The sequence below is a fragment of the Pteropus vampyrus genome, unplaced genomic scaffold, assembly GCF_000151845.1.
Source record: "Pteropus vampyrus isolate Shadow unplaced genomic scaffold, Pvam_2.0 Scaffold137, whole genome shotgun sequence".
NCBI lineage: Eukaryota > Metazoa > Chordata > Mammalia > Chiroptera > Pteropodidae > Pteropus > Pteropus vampyrus.
The window spans coordinates 5,823,283-5,833,916 of NW_011888918.1; positions in this window are offsets into that span (position 1 = coordinate 5,823,283).

Below are 10,634 nucleotides of genomic sequence, written 5' to 3' on the forward strand. Positions count from 1 at the left end.
ACAGCTCTGATTAAAAAAGAAAAAAAAGATTTGAGCGCAAACTTTCTAATAAGCCAGAGGATTCCTTTGTTTCTGCATGGGAAAGATCAGCTTTTGTCAAGCACACTTCAAAAATAGCCTTCTGGAGTAGCAATAATCTAATTGCACCGTTTTACCCTAAATCAACCAAACGGTCAAGACTGAATGAAAGCAGTATAATATGTACTTAGGAGTAAAGGTATTTATAAAGAGCTATAAATCTCTTAATTCTGTAGTGTCAAAAGACAGCGTTAAGTGGCCAGGAGACTTAACTGTGTACTATAACCAAAGGTGATAAGTTTTATCTTCTTATTCTGATATGGATGGGTCTTTGCCAATTAGATCGTGCATATGTAAATTCAGGTAGCTTCAAATTAAATTAGGAATTAAAGTAGGAACTCCCCTACTTCCTAACAAACTATATTGTTGTAACATATTTGGATCTGTGTAAGGATTATTTGATATTATTTGATGAAAATTCACTAGAACCATTAACCAAGTTCTGATAAACTAACATCTAAGTTTGAGTTTTAGAATTTTGGATTTGGAAAGTAGCTTACGTGGCCTCTGTTTTCCTCCCAGCTCCCATCGTCCTCATAATAAGGGCTCAGCCAGGCTATTTAAACTCTTGTAGCAATAGCAAACTGAACACTCAGAGAAGCAGCCCATTATATTTCTAGACAGTTCCAATAGTTAGAAAGTTCTTCCCTAAATAGAGCCAAAGTGTGGCTCTTTATAACTTCCACCCACATATTCCATTCTCTTTTTAGAGGAAAACCGCCTTTTTTATCTGACTGCTCCTTAAATATATGATGGTTTAGGCCTGCTCAACAGTTTTTTTTAATCCATTTTTCATATAACATGGTTTCTGGCTCTATCTTGTTAACTTTCTCTGATTTATCTTAAAATGTGTTTTGATCACACAGCCAGCAGTTTGCTGTCTTGATTTAACACTGTACGTCTATGAATAGAGACACAATTTGATTAAGTCTCTTCATTGTTTTCTCTTTGGAGCCTGTGGTCAGCTAAAACTCCTAGATCATTTATGTGGATATGGTAGATCAGATCAGCCCAATACCTGATTATGCAATAGAATTATAATGCACATGTTAAGCCCTATGATATCATATGGATTTAAGCTCATAGCTGTGTGTCAAAATTACTTAGAATTGTTTAGTTCAGACTCTGGTGCTAGATGTACCTGGATTTAGAATTTTGTTCCTCTACCTCTCCATGAGCTGTATCATCTTGGGCAAATGACTTGATCGCTTAAAGCATCAGTTTCCTCATTTCTAAAATAAAGATAACATTACTACCTGCCTCACAGGGTAGTACAGTTTAAATGTGAAAATGTTGTGGAATAAGTGTATTTGACACAGTCATAGCACGTTGCAAGTACTCAGTGTTTGTCATTACTAGTAGTAATATCCTATCACCATTCGTATTAGCTATCCTTCCTTCTGTGTGTCATATGAAAATCTGATAAGCATCTCCTTAAAGACATAGACAAAAGCACTATCAGGGAAGTATAAAAGAGATCTCCATAGTTTCTCTTCAGTCTGATATATGCACTAATGAACACACTGTAGGTATAGTTCTTGCCCCAGCCAGGGTTGCACCCACTGGCTGGCCAGTGGCCAGTTCCTGTCTTACCCATGAGGTGATTATGATGGGTCTTGTCAAATGCCATGCTGAAAACAAGTGTGGTTCTGATGACTCTTCTTTCGACCAGTCTAATATCCCTATCAAAAAAGGAATAAATGAAGACATGTTTTGTTTCCTGAGATTTCGGGTTGGCTCTGAGTGATCTCTGCTTTTCTAAAGACTGACAAAGAGTCTACTTAATAATCTGTTCAGTTGATGGGTTAAAGTGGTGAAATTGTGGGTTATTTCCCCCTTCGTTTCTATTATTATAATAATGTTTGTAGAGTAAATAGCTTTTTAAAATTCTGTTCTAGAATTCTGCCAGGGATAATTGTCAAGCTGACTGGCTTATAGTTTTTATAATATGCCCTTTTCCCCTCTTTTGAGAATTGGACAACTTTGTTCCTCTCTTGTCTGTTAACAGTTCTCCTATTCTCCATGCTTTTTCAAAGATTATTGACAACAGTTCTGGGAGTTCTTTGAGCAACCTGGGATGTGATTTGTCTAAGTCTGGAGATTTGAATTTATTAAGGGGCGGGGGCGGGGGGGGGGGGGGCGGGGGCGGGTTGTGTGTGAAAAGAACACCGCACTAGTTTCTAGCTCTGGCTTTGCCATTTACTAGCTTAGTGAGCGTGGGCAAGTTTTGACTTTATTTTAGCTTAAATTTCCCCATCTGTGAAAGAAGGCTTTTGGACCAGATGAAATTGAAGATCTTTTCAAGGTCTGATGTCTATGTCTCAAGTAATCTAACATTTTCTTACTAACTTTTCTCATTTCTCTTGGCTTATTTCCTTTGAATAAAATTCGTCCTACTCTTTCTAAAAATTTAGGATACATTTTTGTTTAGAATCCAAACACTTTAGTGTGGCACTCAGAGTCCAACACTATCTGGCCCTGACATTTCATTCCAACTTTATTTCCTATTCCTCTGGGTACAAACCTTTTCTTCCTTCAGATGGACCTAGCCATTCTTCCATGGCATGCTCTTCTCTGTCCTTTTGCTAAGGTCACTGCTGTAAGTTGGAATATTATCCCAGCCACATCTCAGTCAGGTTCTACCCTCCTTCAAGGTCCAGTTTAATTACCAATTCTTTTGTACTCTCAGACGCAGTGTGCTCTTTTTTCTAAATTTCCGATGCATTCAGTGCAGATGATCTGATGCTTAATCATGATAATCCCTGTGGCATTTGGGTGTGTTGTTGAATCGTACTGTTATTGATTTACGCATCCAGGGTCCCTCCCTCCCGCTGTCTTCTCCCTCCCTTGTTGAGCACTGTCTGCTCAGGGGATGCTCAATGAACCGGGATTAAGTTAAATGGATTCTAAGCCATTATCAACTTTTCCTAATCAGAATATTTAGGTAATTTTCTAGTATGCGGAAGTGTCTTTTTCTTCCTAAGAGTCCTAAAAAGATGAACTCGGGCAGCTTAATATCAGAAAGTATTTCAAGACAAGAAAAGGATTTGGGTATACAATCAGGAAGCCAAAACTAGCTCACTTTCCTCTCTATGCTAGCACAAATACAAGATGTGAGAAAAGTTGCCTAATTTACAAAATTATTAACTGATTCAGGATCAAGTCTGACTCATGATGACTATCCTATCTTACTTTAATCTTTCCTATATTGGCCGACACAGCCTAAAGCTTTGAATTGAAGGCCAGGTTTATATTTTATTTAATAAATGGCATAGTTATATTTTTTAATAATGGAGAAACTACTTTTGTGTGTCCTACATCCTACCAGGTACAAGCCAGCAAATATGTATTGTATAAATATGTTAGTACATGAAAAGGGAGGGTTGCCCCCCCCATATTGTTCATAGTATACGTTTTAATGAACAATGTTAACAGAATAGTTCGGAATCACACTATTTGTCATAAAAGTACTATAGTTGTGAGAAAAGACTTGTGTTGGGATTGTAACAGATGAAAACTAAAGTCCAAAAATGAGCTGCTCACAAGCTCACAAACCACGTCAGAAACAGAGCTGAGATAAGAAGGCTTTCATTTGTTCAACATGCGCTGAGAATTATTATGAACCAGAGCCTATTGGGGCCATAGGCGTTAGGGATGTAGAGATATAGAAAAGATACATAGACCTTGCTCACAAGAAGTTCACAGTCTTGGGAGACCACCCAATAAACAGATAACAACTGTATGGTATCAGAAGTGCTATAAGAGTGATTTGTGCGTTCACTGCGGCCAAGAGCCGATGGCTGAGTAGAATGTAGGAGGAAGCAAACCTCTTCGTTCCTGCAGTGTATGTCCCATGCAGCACTCACAAACATTCACCCTTCTCCCTACTCCTGAAACTTCCCCACACAGAGTGAGAAGACACTCACTCACTAACAGCTCTGGCAGTCAATACCTTAGAGAAGTCTTCAATCACCAGGAAAAAAGTCAGGGACCGAGAAAACAAATCACATCCTGTTATAACTGCAAACTAACAAGTCACTCCCAGGCTTGCAAGGCAGTGTTTGTACAACTCTTTCATTGTCCCGGTTGCGGTGATAAGCACAAATTTCCTAGGCAAATATAAGTAAAGCCAGTGCTTAGTATGCTCATAATAAATGGGAGTGTTTATAACTGTTAAACATAACGATAACACTGGAACTCCTTACAGAAAAGCAAAAGTAAAAATGTGTGAAGAAACAGCCCGGCTCCACGCACTGCTGGATATATCATCAAGCGTGGGAACGTAAACTCCTGCACCCTGCTTCCACTGAAGTAACAGTCATCCATCCAGAAACTGCAACACCTAAGCCATATCTCTGCCCCCCACCCTCCTCCAAAAGCATTAGCTAACCTTGTCATTTCAAGTCAAGGAAGCACTTTCCCTGGGAAATCCTATGCCTGTGAAGCCAACCTTATCCCTCACATGCCTGAACCCCTGACCCCCAACCTCCCTGCCCCCAGCTGTCATCCAGTTGTAAATTCCAGGCCAGCCCTTTGCCTGGACCACGGCTGCCCCACAACTTCTCCTCTCTTCCGGTCTTGTTTCTGATGAATGAGAAAGGATTCCTTTCCTCCCCACTTCCCTGCTGAATCCTCCAGGGAAAAGGAAGAGATCCTGCCAACCCACAGCCTTCTACTTGAGAAAACAGAGGCCCAGGGAATCTAGAATCTAGTCATTTGTCCAAGGTTACACTTCTAGTAAGGGCCCCTGCCCACCTGGAGCAAGAAGTGTGACTGACCTCCGGCCTGCTTTGTGAGCCTCTGAGCAGTCTCTGCCATTTACCAGCTCCTGGTTTTGGGGCTTTGAATGTCTCTGAGTCTCCCTTTCTGCATCTATAAAATAGGAGCGGTAAATACCTACCTCATCAATTTGTTTTGAAGATTAAATCTGATAATACAAGTCAAGCACACGGCCCAGTGATTGGCATGGTTCAGGTACTTGGCAATATCTGCTTTATTACATGAAAATGACTTTGCTTTAGTGCAGAGATTTTTTTTAAAACTTTTTTCTACACTTTGATGTATCGATTAATAAATTTATTAATGTATTGATAAATAAATACATATATTTTAAAATATGAGAAAAATAGATTTCTTTCCAGAGTAAAAATTTTCTCTGGTGTTTTATTTCTGAAGGTTTAATGGGACCTTCTTTACGAGCATAAGAGGAGTAAATAGTAGGAGAGGGGATGTGAATCTGTTTTCTTCTACTGTGGCTGAAGTTTTGGTCTCTGAGTGTCTATGAAGGCCTTTGTAAGATGGCACTAGGAAGATGTTTTAGGACCCAAAGTACAATGCTTTATTATTCCCCGAATGTTGCTGGGTCCAGCTCAGAAGTCACCATCTTCAAGAGGAAATTCTTGGACTTCGCATGTTGAATAGAACTCTGTTAGAACATCCCACAGAGACACACGTCTATCCAGACTTAGAGGCATGTGGAAAAGCGAGGAAGAGAATGATTTGGAAAGCGACATCAGACAATATCTACACGTTCTGCTTCACATCGTCTCCTCCTAGCCACGGAAGCTCCCACACAGATGGATCTGGGGATTTTACAACAAAATGCATCTCACTTTCCCATTTTCTTATTGGGTACAATCTTGCCAGGAGGCCATGGGACAAATTAAATGTCTTGAATTGAACTTCCATCCGCCCCATGGAGCTTCTGAAGGCTATGCTACAAGGAAGCCTAGACAGAAACCCTCCAAGAACTGCGTGGGCAAACCACCACCTCCGGGAGCTCTTGCCCCTTCTTCTCTAGGATCTCGATGTCATCCTAGAACTCTCTTAAAATGTTTTGCTTGGTCCTTAGAGGCGTCATATGTTTTTTCATTTCTTTATTTCCATCTTAAGCCCCTGCAATTGGGCATCTGCCCAACTGCCTATATTATAACTGTTCCCTGAAAGCCAGTGTCCTTCTTAAATCTGGTGACTTTACTAAGCCACCACTTCCCTCACTCCCTTGGCCTCCCTGAGGTTGGTGGCCCAGCTGATGGAAATACACTTTTAGGAAATACTCTTCCTTTAGGAAATACTCTTCCTTTAGGAAATGCTCTTCATTCCATCCTCTCTTGAACGCTCAGTTGTCTTCACTTCTTTGGGCAAGAAAGTGAACATGAACTGACAAATAAAGCAACAATCTTTTTCTGTTTTTGCTGCCACCCCCATCCCAAGATGCAGCGCACATGCACACATGCTTCCTGCATGTGGGTGTCCTGCAGGCCCTCTCCTTGGCCTGTGCTCCTCTCTTTGCTCCCTCTCTCTCTCAGTGAATTCATCCACTCTCATGTATTTTTTTTTTTTTTTTTTTGCCACTGGCTGTGAGGGCAGCTCCCACACAGCTTCCCTTCTAATTGTGACTCTCAGGTCTACTCTGTCTCATGGTTTAAAAGGGATCTCCACTTGGTGTCCTGTCAGATTCAGTTACTAGAACTACACACATCTACCTCTTACCAGCCTCTCTACGGGCCTCTGAACCTGGATCGCTGAGTTCTTTCCCTCTTGCCCACCCCATTTTTGGCTTGGTGATGAGATCAGCTGTAGCTATAAGCTTCTGTCGCTCCATATATCAACCTATCTGTATCTCATCTTTATACCATCGCTATGGATGAGCTGGCCCTGCAAATGCCATCCTCTCCATGTGTTCATTCGATCCTAGACCTCAAATTCACACTGACATTGTCACAGTTATTCTCTCCTCTCTCCTGAATTCTTCTCTACACAGCAAAACTTTTTTAAATGGTTGTTTATTCTCACAGTCTCCAATCTCTCTTCTGCTATATTTCCCATTGAACTTATTCTAATTAGGATTTCATAGCACCCCACCCTCCCACTCCCTTCCACACATACCACCTACTACCAAGGCTGTTCTTATCAAGATCACTAATGATCTCTTCATCACTACATCCTATGGTCATTTCTCAGTCCTCATCATACTGGACCCACAGCAGCACTGGACAGAGGTGATCATCAATTCTGCTTTAATTTACTTCCTTCACTTGGCTTCTTTGTATTTTCCTTCTTTCTTCTTGGATACTTCTTCTCAGTTCCCTTTGCTGATTCCATCTTATCCCCCACTTCTTAATGTTAGGATACCTAGGGCCTAGTCCTCAGGTCTCTTTTCTAAATACTCTCTCTTTCTTGGTGATCTCATTCAGTCTGTGGTTTTAAATATAATCAATATACTTATGATGCCCTCATTTATAATTATACATGTACATACTAATCACCTATTCACAATTTCTCTTTCAATGTTTAATAGGCATATGAATGTATCCAAGACTGAACACTTAGTCTTGATACCAACACCCACTCTTCCCACAGCCTTCTCTGACTCAGTTAACAGCATTCTTCTGGTTGTTCAGGGTAGCATCTTACTGTTTCTCTTTCTTTTTCTTTTTCCCCTCTCATACTCTATTTTGATCCTTCTGTGTATCCTATTCTCTTTACCGTCACAATATGTACATAATATAACCACATCTCACCACTTCCAAAGCTACCTCTTTAGCTCACCACCAGGTAATAGTTTCCTAACTGGTCTCTCTACTTCTACCCTTACTGCCTACAGTCTCTTCTCAACAGAGCTCTCAGAGTGATCCTGTTAAGTGTAATTCTGATCATGTCACTTTCCTGCCTCCCATGACAATCAGAGCAAAAATCAAAGTGTTTACAATGGCTTACAAGTCCCTCCACATTCTGGGGCCTTGTCTTCTGTCCCACATCCATTCTCAACTGTTCTCTTCCTTGCCTACTTTACTGCAGCCATGCTGACCTCTGCTCCATCTCAAACATCCTGGGCATAGTACCACCTCTGGGTCTGCACTTACTCTTCCCTCTGCTTGAATGCTCTTCCCTAAATATCTGTATAGCTTGTTTTCTTCCTTCAGGTCTGTAGTCAAATGTCACCTTCTTGGTGAAGAGGTTTTAATTACTCTATTTAAATACCTTCTTCTCCTACTTTCAAAACTCCCCAACTCTCTTACCTGGCTTGATTTTTTTTTTTCCCCCACAGCCTCATCATCAACTAAATATATATATTTAGTTTCTCCTCCTCCTCCTCCTCTTCCTCCTTCTCCTCCTCCTCCTTTTCCTCTTTCTCCTCTTCCTTCTTAGTTTTTAAATTTTTATTATTTTTTAATGGTCTATGGTCTGTCTTTCTCTATTAAAATGTAAACTCCATGATGGCAGGGATTTTGTCTGTCTTGTTCACTTCTGGATCCTCATTTTAGTGTGTCAAATATATAGTGGACACATAATAAATAAATATGACTAACTGAATGGATTTCTCCCTTCAAAATGATTTTTAGATTCCCCCTATATTCTTCATTCTTACTACCAGCCCTAGTTTTGGACTTACGTCCTTAGATCTGTATTATTATAATATTCTATGCATTGGTGTCCTTATAGTAACAGAACCAAAAGTAAGAGGCAGGTTTCCCAATTCTCAGCCTAGGTTCCTCCACTCTACAGTCCATCTGGCCTTATATATATATATTTTCCTTCCTTTTTAAAAATGTATTTATTTGTTTATTTTTATTAAATTTATTGAGGTGATATTGGTTAATAAAATTATATAGGTTTCAAGTGTACAATTTAATAATACGTCATATGTATTATGACGTATTATTAAATTGTGTGTTCACCAACCAAAGTCAAATCTCCTTCGGCCACCTTATATTTAACTCCCTTTACCTTTACCTCCCTCCCTCCCACCCCTTTTCCCCACTGGTAATCACTAACCTATTGTCTGTTTTTATAAGTTTTTGTTTGTTTGTCTTGTTCATTTGTTGCTTTCAGTTTCATGTCCCATATATGCATGAAATCATAGAGTTTTTAACTTTTTCTTTCTGACTTATTTTGCTTAGCATAATAATCTCAAGGTCCATCCATGTTGCCACAAATGGCAGTATTTCATCTTTTTTATGGCTGAGTAATATTTCATTGTATATATGTACCACATCTTCTTTATCCAATCATCTACCAAAGGGCACTTTGGTTGTTTCCATGTCTTGGCCACTGTTAATAATGCTACAATAAACATCGGGGTGCATATATCTTTACAGATAAATGTTTTCAACTATTTTGGGTAGATACCCAGAGAGGGATTGCTAGGTCATATGGTAATTATATTCTTAATTTTTCGAGGAACCTCCATATTACTTTCTATAGTTGCTGAACCGATTTACATTCCCACCAGGAATGCATGAGGGTTCCTTTTCCCCCACAACCTCTCCAGCACTTGTTATTATTTGTCTTGTTGATAGTAGATTATTTTTAATGTTCTGTTATAATTGCCCAGCCAAGATGGCAGACTTAGTTGGATATTCTAGGAGAGAATGGGCTTTGATTGTGCCTGAGACCCCTGTTCAAACAGTCATAGGAAGAAATTCTGTTGCCCATTCTAAGAGGTTTTAAGATCTGAAACGATATTCTTGTTAAACTCTGTGATCAAAAAAAAAATGCAGTACAAAAAGTGAGTGCATTATTGGGAATGGAAGAGCCTGAGACAAGCTGAGTAAAAAAAGCTCATTCTTTTTGGAACCTCTTGAGTTTCTGGGAGCCCCTTTTCCAGGTGAATTATAAGGCTGACTTGAGTGTAAGAGACATATCTGTGGTTTTCATAACCTTTGCTCTCTTCTTTTCCACATGGCAGAAGGCTTTCTCTCTGAAACCAAGAAAAACAATGGCGCAGCAGCATGGCCTAGGGCACTGCAAACTCAAATACCTAGCAGGACCAAGCAGAGAATACAAATGAGGGAATAAGTGGGGATATGGAAACCTGGAGAGGACAGGGTCTCTTGAAAGAGATCCATTGCCACTATTCAGCTTGGCCACTGGTTACCATGGGAGAAAATGTTGTGTCCAGAGATCTTTTTAAAAGCTGGAAATCTGATATTTGATATAAAATCTTCTAAACTGTAAATGTTGACAAAATATTCAAATGTTTAAAAATGCCTTGTGGTCCAAAAAACAAATCTCTGGGCTGAATAGTCCTGTGAGCTGCTTACCCACAACTTGTCATGGAGGGAAAAAAGCATGAAGAGTAGGATCATACTGATTAAATTCAACTCCGGGCTTTACCGATTGGATCACCAACAAAGTTATTCCAAGTTACTTAACCTAAGCTTCATTTTTCCATCTCTAAAATCAGGACAGTGTTTCCAGGATTGATATGAAGATTAAATGAAATCATGTAGTTGATACTCAATATTAATTTCCCTTGTTCCTCTATTCTCTGCCCTCTCCCCTCTTATTTATTGCACAATAAACTGGAAAGAAATGGCTCCTCCACATTCTTATTTGAAGCAAATTTAGCCACACTTTCTATCATTTCTCATATGTTTTTCTAGGAAAATTGACCATGATGAGCCTAAATGCACAGTACCAGTTGCTTATCAGACATTATTTGTGTCTGTGATAAGAAGCAAGCCTGCAGAGGCTTTCGTTGTTGTTGTTCTGTTTTGTTTTGTTTTATTGTTGTTTTGCTTTTTAAAGGATAAGAGGACAGAAGATGCGTA